This window comes from Arachis hypogaea, chromosome 5 (genome assembly GCF_003086295.3).
Source record: "Arachis hypogaea cultivar Tifrunner chromosome 5, arahy.Tifrunner.gnm2.J5K5, whole genome shotgun sequence".
Classification (NCBI taxonomy): Eukaryota; Viridiplantae; Streptophyta; class Magnoliopsida; order Fabales; family Fabaceae; genus Arachis; species Arachis hypogaea.
In genome coordinates this window covers 109,583,006-109,592,655 of record NC_092040.1, presented here as the reverse complement: position 1 = coordinate 109,592,655, position 9,650 = coordinate 109,583,006, and the positions used below count along the sequence as shown (strand labels likewise).

The 9,650-nt window shown below is 42.1% G+C and overlaps 1 long non-coding RNA gene across 1 annotated transcript; it reads left to right on the top strand.

Annotated features, from left to right (window-relative positions):
- Window positions 1-8,318: 8,318 nt before the first annotated feature.
- LOC112802674 (uncharacterized) lies at window positions 8,319-9,401 on the top strand. The gene is made up of 2 exons (XR_003202493.2): window positions 8,319-8,683; window positions 9,091-9,401. It is a non-coding gene; the product is annotated as an uncharacterized lncRNA (long non-coding RNA).
- The last annotated feature ends 249 nt before the right edge of the window (window positions 9,402-9,650 follow it).

Sequence of the window (9,650 nt, the reverse complement as noted above, 5' to 3'; positions counted from 1 at the left end):
TTCGTTTTCCTCTTCTCCTTCTCCTTCTCCTTCTTTCCAACTTTAACAACTAACTAACGGGCGCCCTATTCTATTTCTATTGTTAATTTGTTACCATAACAAATACTAGTTACTAAGTTACATATCAACTCAAACTAACTTCCCAACCATTGTATGTATAGCCTTATTATTATATTCATTGAATGTGTGTATTGCCCTTTTCTTACTCTAATTGGTGGTGGCTTTCGCAGTTTCACTTTCACTACCTGAATCTTTGCCGCTTTCCCTTCTTCTCTCCTGCTCTCATTCTATCCCAACCAAAATTGGGCTATCAGTGTCACACATGTCTGCACAATTAGGGTAATGACATACACACAACTCCAACTCCTCTTTAATTTAGACCCATCTTGCTAATTGGGATCCATGCTTATAACAATCAAACCTGCCAAATATCTCATTTTCTTCTTAAACCACAAACCTTTTATCTCTCAAACTTTCTACTTGCACACAACATATAGTAATAAAATCAACCTCTTATATTTGTTTTCAACATTCGTGAATGAAACCAACCAAAACTACCATCTAAGGAATCAAACAGTTTTGTCACCGTCATCTTTGGTGCTAACGTATAGTATAGATACACAAATTTTCATTATCCATATCTTGAGTAATGATGAGCTTATGTAAATTAAATTTCCATGAGATAGATGGTTAAAAATTTTATATATTAAAAATGTTTTCATAAAAAAATATATTGATAAAAAATTGTTAAAATTTATTATTTTTAATTTTATTTAATATATTATATATAAATAAATACTAAATAAAATAAATTTAGACTGTTTAAGCGAATTATTTTTCATTTTCTTAACATATTACTGCTTATATATTTGTGTTTTGTTGATATAAAGAGGGAGAATGAATATAATTTCTAAGATAAAAAAAAACATATGATAAGTTTTTCTTTTCCTAATTAATATTCTTTATTAAACTGATTTATTGTATTATATATATAAATGCGAGAACTAAAATATAAATATATAAAAGTCTTAACCATCTAATAAAAAATATTCTCCCTCAAACAATAAATTCTTAAATAAGGTTAACTTTTCTAAACCGAATCTTGCAAACACATTGTTGTAAATAGAGCTTAGTTAGTACAAGTATGAACTTTTATTATTTGAACTTAACAAAAGCCTGCGTTTTTAATTTTGGTTTGGGGCTCAATAGCCATGCTTTAATTATTTGGATAAGACTTGCTGCTAAGTATTTATCAACCATTATTAAAAAAAAAAGTATTTATCAACCATTATAAAATTAAAAGCCTTGTTTTGATAATAAAAAAATATATTTTATACTTATTGTTCATACCTTACCCCAACGATAAGGCACAGGTCCCAACAAAAGGCCCAACCCAAAAGGGTTGAGTCTCGCCTTGTACTGACCTCCTCCCTACGAAGTCGGTTCTTATCACGACTAACCCTAAAAAAATTTGGGACGAAGATTAGTTGGCAGATGATCACTCATTCAAATGAGTAACTGCCCCTAAAATCTCTCTACCCACTTCCAGGAGCCATATCTCAACCTCCCTAAGATAAAGGAACGGTTATCTACCTTAAAAGGCGGAACTACTTCAGCGGTGGTTATGGGTTCACCCCTATAAATACACTTACATCTCTCAGGTATCACAGACGCCCAATACTCTCTAGACCTGTTTTACCCCTTTGCTGACTTTAGCATCGAAGTGTCTTTGTAGGTACCACCCCCATTCTCCCTTACACAAGTCGGACGGGAGCCTTGGATTACCAACTCACTTGGACGTTTCATCGTTGAGACGATTGGACCAGCCAAACTTGTCCAACCCATTAATCTCTGGTTACCCATCGTAACATTGGCGCCGTTGTCGGGGACCCGAGAGATCAACCAGTAATGGCGGACATGTCACAGGAAGATGGCCATGTAGCATCAAATTCTGAGCAAGAGAATCTAGATACCGGAAACAATGACGCAGACCTAACCCTTCACCAGGGAACCAACGACCAACATAGGGAAGGCACCTCCGGATTTAAAAATCCGAAGATAAACTCCTCCGAGGGGCGTGAATCGAAAAAGGATGGGCCACCCCATGCAACCGAACTAATGGGGCTATTCCATGGCCACCAAGGTCACTTGGAACAACTGGAACAGGAGCGGGAGCGACAAAGGGAAATAGAAAAGCACTTAAGATAGGAGATGGAACGACGAAAAGAGTTAGAAGAAAAACTCTTAAAGTTAGAATCCTCCCTCAAAATTTGGAACTCCCACGGCAACCGAGAAGAGTCACCCCCAGGAGGGGAGGACCCCTTTAGTGAGGACATAATGAGGGCAAAAATTTCAAGAAACTTTAAAAGCCCCGACATGGACCTCTATGATGGAACCATAGATCCAAAGCATCATTCAAGCAACTTTAAAAGTGGGATGTATCTGGCTGATGCTTCTGATGCAACACGCTGCAAAGCTTTTCCGACCACCTTATCGAAAGCAGCAATGAAGTGGTTCGATAGCCTCCCTCCAAGGTCGGTCACCAGCTTCGAAGACCTATCGAGAAAATTTCTAATGCGGTTCTCCATTCAGAAAGACAAGGTAAAGCATGCACCGAGCCTCCTGGGGATAAAACAGGAGGTCAGAGAACCTCTACGGGATTATATGGAAAGATTCAACAAAGCATGCTTAGAGATTCAAGACCTGCCCACCGAGGCAGTCATTATGGGGATGGTAAATGGGCTTAGAGAAGAACCCTTCTCACAGTCCATATCAAAAAGACACCCCACCCCCTTGAGTGATGTACAAGAAAGAGCTGAGAAGTACATCAACATGGAGGAGAATGCCAGACTAAGAGAGTCGAGCTGGCGACCTGGGCACCTCCCCTCGATAAAAGACAGGGAGAGGGAGCCAAAGAAGAAAGAAGACCTCGGTCTCGACCGACCCAGAAAATATCACTCTTATACTCCTCTAAAGGTTTCCATAGTGGACGTATACAGAGAAATTTGCAATACTGAAAGACTGCCACCTCCCAGACCCATTAAGAATAAAAATGGGGGGAGTCGCAGCGACTACTGCGAGTACCATAAAATATATGGTCACTCAACAAACGACTATTACGACCTCAAGAATGTGATAGAAAAATTGGCCAGAGAAGGCCGACTTGATAGATATCTCATGGAGAGATCGGACAATCATGGAAAGAGAAAGCGAGATGATGCGGACAGAAGAGACCCACCACCACAGACTCTGGAGAGACATATACATATGATCTCAGGCGGATTCGCGGGAGGGGGCTCACCAAGTCCTCTCGCAAAAGACACCTCAAGCGAATCTACCAGATCGGAAGTGAATCGCCCGACCTTCCTACCATCTCATTCACAAAGGAAGATGGGCAAGGAATAACCCCCGGACACGATGATCCGGTAGTAATAACCATGATCCTAGCCAACGCCCATCTCCACAGAACTCTGGTGGACCAAGGAAGTTCAGCAGACATCCTTTTCAAGCCTGCGTTTGATAAACTAGGGCTTGACGAAAGGGAGCTAAGAGCCTACCCCGACACCTTGTATGGGCTAGGCGATACACCAATAAAACCACTGGTTTCTTGCCCCTCTACACTACTTTTGGAAAAGGAGAAAAATCCAAAACTCTGAACATAGACTTCATAGTCATCGACGTGGGGTCAGCATATAATGCCCTAATCGGAAGAGCTACCCTTAACCGACTAGGAGCAGTGGTATCTACCCCGCATCTCTGCATGAAATTCCCGACATCAGTGGGGATAGCAACGGTGCGTGGGGACCAGAAGTTGGCAAAAAAGTGCAACAATGAAAGCCTGAACCTAAGGAGAAAAGGCAAAGAAGTCAACACCATAGAACTCGGTGGAGTAAGGGCCAAAGAAGAGTTGCGACCACAGCCAGGAGGAAAAACCGAGGAAATACAGGTCGGCAAAGAAGAAGGAAAAAATACCAACATAGGAGCCAACCTAGGGGAAACCCTGAAGCAAGGGTTGACTAAACGCCTAAGAGACAACTCTGATCTCTTTGCCTGGAAAGCCTCCGACATGCCTGGGATAGATCCTGAGCTTATGTCCTACAAGCTCTCGGTGTATCCAGGATCCCGACCTATACAACAAAAAAGCGCAAGCTTGGCCCTGAACGAGCTCTAGCGGTGGAAGAGCAAGTACAGGCACTCCTAGAAGCCGGCTTCATCAGAGAAGTTAAATATCCAACATGGCTAGCAAACATAGTGCTAGTCAAGAAGCGAAGCGGCCAATGGAGGATGTGTGTCGACTACACCGACTTAAATAAAGCATGTCCCAAGGACCCTTATCCACTCCCAATTATTGATACTCTAGTGGACTCTAGCTCAGGGTATCAATACTTGTCGTTTATGGATGCCTACTCGGGATATAACCAAATCCCTATGTATGAGCTAGACCAAGAGAAAACATCGTTCATCACGCCCCGAACAAATTTCTACTACGTGGTCATGCCATTTGGACTAAAAAATGCAGGGGCCACATACCAAAGGATGATGAACAAGGTGTTCGCCCCTCACCTCGGTAGCTTAATGGAAGTCTACGTAGACGACATGCTAGTGAAAACTAAGGAAGAAGCTGATCTCTTGACAGACCTCTCGCTAGTCTTCGACACCATAAGGTTGCACGAGATGAGGCTAAATCCCGCAAAGTGTACCTTCGCGGTGGAGGCTGGAAAATTTCTAGGGTTCATGCTAACACAGAGAGGGATCGAAGCAAATCCCGATAAGTGTAAAGCCATCCTTGAAATGAAGAACCCGACCTGCCTAAGAGAGGTCCAACAATTGAATGGCCAACTAGCAGCCCTCTCCAGGTTCTTGGCAGGGTCAGCACTCAAATCCCTTCCACTATTTTCTTTACTAAGAAATGGATGCCAGTTCGAATGGACTCCAGAATGCGAAGAAGCGTTCCAAGAGTTCAAAAGATACCTGAGCCAACCGCCAATCCTGACCCAACCTCTAGTCGGGGAAGATCTCGTCCTATATTTGTCCATAGCAGACAAAGCTGTCGCATCAGTCCTGATAAGGGAGGACGAGGTCGGACAGCATCCGGTTTACTTCATTAGCAAAGTCTTGCAGGGCTCCGAGCTAAGGTACCACAAACTAGAGAAGTTTGCCTACTCCTTAGTAATAGCCTCACAAAGGCTACGGCCTTATTTTCAAGTACATACTATAAGAGTCCGAACGAACCAACCCATGAAGCAAATCCTCCAGAAGACGGATATTGCAGGAAGAATGGTTCAATGGGCAATAGAGCTCTCCGGGTTTGATTTAAAGTATGAAACTTGGACAGCGATCAAAGCCCAATGCCTCACCGACTTCATAGCAGAATATGCGGGAGACCAAGAGAAGCCAACTACATGGGAACTTTATGTAGATGGATCCTCAAACAAGACAGGAAGCGGTGCAGGCATAATACTGGCCGACGAAAGGGGAAACCAAATAGAGGTATCCCTCAAATTTGAATTCCCAGATTCAAATAATCAAGCAGAGTATGAAGCCCTGATTGCAGGGTTGAAACTGGCAGAAGAAGTCGGTGCAACAAAAGTGGTGATATACAGCGACTCTCAAGTGGTGACCTCCCAGATAAATGGAGAGTATCAGGCTAAAGACCCGAACATGAAAAGGTACTTGGAAAGAACCTTGGAACACTTAGGGCACTTTGCGGAAACCGAAGTTAAGCATATAACTCAGGATCTCAATAGCAGAGCAGATGCCCTCTCCAAGTTAGCAAGCACCAAACCGGGAGGGAATAATAGAAGCCTGATTCAGGAAACTCTCCAAGAACCCTCGGTAGTAAAAGAAGTGAACAAACGAGATGTCCTAGAGGTAAATGGGCTAAACCTCGGATGGATGAATCCCTTGGTCGAATACCTAAAATTCGACATCCTCCCCAAAGAGGAAAAAGAGATTAAGAAAATCTGGAGGGAAGCACAACATTACACTCAGGTGAAAAATATCCTTTATAAAAGAGGAATATCAATACCATTGTTGAAGTGCGTACCGACCTCAAGGACCACTGAGGTATTAGAGGAGGTTCATAATGGGAACTGCGAAAATCATCTCGGAGCCAGGTCACTAGCCAGGAAAGTAATCCGAGCTGGATTCTACTGGCCGACCTTGCAGAAAGATGCCATAGAATTTGTGAAAAAGTGCCGGCCATGCCAAATGCACACAAATTTCCACGTGGCTCCCCCCGAGGAGCTAATCAGCATAACTTCTCCATGGCCCTTTGCAAAATGGGGGATGGATCTGTTAGGTCCTTTTCCCCAGGCCACAGGACAAGTCAAATACTTGATTGTGGGAATAGACTATTTCACAAAGTGGATAGAAGCAGAACCATTAGCCACAATCACAGCCCAGAGAAGTCGGAGGTTCCTCTACAAAAATATCATCACAAGGTTCGGAATACCCTATTCCATTACTACAGACAACGGAACCCAATTCACCGACTCTACCTTCAAAAGTCTGGTGGCCAGTATGAAGATTAAACACCAGTTCAACTCGGTGGAACATCCGCAAGCGAACGGACAAGCCAAGGCAGCCAACAAAGTCATATTGGCAGGACTAAAGAAAAGACTACAAGATGCAAAGGGAGCCTGGGCTGAAGAGCTCCCACAAGTGTTATGGGCCTACCGGACAACGCCACAATCTGCCACTGGAGAAACGCCCTTCCGACTCGTCTACGGCGTAGAAGCCATGATACCAGTAGAAATCAGCGAACAAAGTCCAAGAGTGATTCTCCATGATGAGGTCGGAAACATACAGGGGCACAAAGAGGAGTTCGAACTGCTCCCCGAAGTCCGAGAGCAAGCCCAGATAAGAGAAGCAGCGTTGAAACAAAGGATGACCACCAGGTACAACAAAAAAGTCATTCGAAGAAGCTTCATCCCAAACGACTTGGTCTTGATCAGAAACGACATTGGAGTCAATAAATCAGGGGAAGGAAAACTCGCTGCTAATTGGAAGGGACCATACAAAGTTAGTGAGGTCTTAGGAAAAGGTTATTATAAGGTGACCGACCTAAACGGCACCGAGTTACCAAGGTCGTGGCATGCTTGCAACATGAAAAGGTACTATAGTTAAAAGCGAACTCTACTCCCTGATGTACTCTTTTCCCTACTTCACGATTTTTTCCCGAAAAATAAAGGATTTTTTCTGAAGAAGGGTTTTTAACGAGACATCATAGTAGAGCCTAAGGGGAATAAGTTGCTAAAAGCCCTTAGTAGCAGTAAATGTACCTTTCCAAATAAATAAAGATCCTTTTCAAATATCTCTTATAAAAATTCCTTCTCGTTTATTTTCTTTCTACGAAACGTGCCGACTTAAGCTCGACAAAACGTGAAAATCCTATGAACCGACCTAGATGGTCGTCAGGATAAAACAACGAGGTACAAGTCGGTGTAAAGAGGTTATAGAAGTTGATCGTAAGAAACTCGAAAACACTCCAACTCATAAGTCAAAATGAAAACCCGAGTAGAGAAGCTCGGAAACACTTCGACCCATAAATCGAAATAAAAAATCGAGTAAAAGAAAAATGCATCGCAAAAATAACCTAAGTCATAAAAACTCAATAAACCCGCAAAGTTGAGTATAAGGAATAGTGAAAAAGAGATCGAAAAACCTATTAAAAAAGCCAAAAGACTGTGCTAAGTCCTCAAAGCAAAAAAAGCTCAGAAGGACAGACAGGCCAAAGGAAAAGGTTTTTTCAAGAAAAAGTCGAAGAAATTTTCTAAGTATCAAAACAGAAAAGCATGCACGCGAAAAATAACTTAAACCTTTATCCAAAAAAGGGTATTTCTAAAATATTTTGTTTACGGCCTTAAAAGGCCAAATAAAATGTCAACCACCACAACCAACATAAAAAAGAGAGAGAGTTTAAAAAGAGGGGACCCACAGGCCGGGCCCCCATATAGCCAACAAATTTTTAAACATCACCACCGGAAGTAGTCGGATCACCACCAGAATCAGGAAGATTGGCCGCAACGCCATCACGACCAGGGAGAGGGACACCCACAGGAGTTGGAAGAGAAGTCTCGAGAGCCTCGGAAGAACTCGGAGCCAATGTTCTGAAAACCGGTTCGAACCGGCCGGTCGAACCGGGAACCGTTAGCAAATACGGTTCGAACAAAAGGTAAAACCGCTAAATTTAAAAACCGTTGTTAAACCGCTGAACCGGCCGAGAACCGGTCGGTCAAACCGAACCGTGACCCGGCCGGTTTTTAAAATTTTGTCAAAAACGCTGCGTTTTCCCCACAAATCCAAAAATGAATCCTAGCCTTTCAGTTTTCAGTCTTCACCCAGCCCCCACTGTCGAGCCTCCACCCTCCACCCTCCACTCTCATCTCTCGCACTCAGTTCCCACGCCTCGAGTCTCCACCTTGAGCTTCCGGCGCAACCTCCGTCCAGCCACCGCAGCCGTCGCAAGTTCCGTGGAAGTCACTCACCGTCGCAAGTTCTTTGGAGATTCGCACAGCCCTTTCCATCGAGAAGTCATCCGTGGAAATCGCAGCCACCGCCACCACTCCTTGTCGTCGCGAGTGTCTTCCTGCTGGCGCCTGCTCTGTTTTACCCTTCCACCCCAGTCACTGTCCCTGTCGCCGCCAGCTCTACATTCTTCCCTGTCTTCCACTAACCCTAGGTATAAATCTAATTTGTTGTAATAATAATTATTAAAGTATGATTAATTCTTGGTTCTAACTTCTAAACCTTGCTGTTATTACTTGAAGTATGATTAATTGTTGCTTCTACATTCATCATTTCATTCAGCAACACCATTCGTATACAGACCGGGTCAACACCCATTTGAAGCATTATTAAATGATTTTCATTTTGTGATTGATCTTTCCGTGTTGATGTGTGTATATGTGAGGCATATTGAACCCAAAATTGTTGAGTTTTATAACTACAGCTTCTCTGAATTAACATGCTGCTGTGTTCTTACTTCTTAGTCAAATGAAGATTAAGCTTTATTTTAAGGGTTTTTGTACTCTGTTTATTTAGCTCTACTTGCAAGCTGTCTTACTTGTACTTTTCATGCTTCTGCAGTTAGTTAGTGAGGACTATTTCACACAAAAAAATATTAGTTGTTGAAGGATCTCACTGGAAAATAAACTTGTGTGGCCATTCATTGACACATTATTGCACAGAGGAAAATCTATTGTTGAAGGATCTCACATGTTTGGTTCTTAGGGAAGAAGATTTTGAAGATAACAACTTCTTTATGTGGATTTGGCTGAAGAAGTTTTCTAATATTGTTTAATTTTGAGTAGTATTTGATTGTTGTTAATTTGAAACTGACTTGAAGCAATTGTAAGTATTATGTTAGCATCAATGACATTGTTTATATGTTTATATCATTAATGTTACTCTCATTGTTGATTTCATAGTGCAAAAAATGTTCATTTATGTCTGATTCTGTATGCTATATTGGGCGTGTTCAGGTTTTTACATGTGTTGGACTTACAATAAAAAAAAAATCTGTCACATATAATATAATCATTATAGAGCAGGTCCAAGAAACCAAAAAAGATAATTATATATAATGTTTACAAGAATGAAAATTTCAATTTGTGCAGAATCTATTACTCTGTTACAGTAATACATTA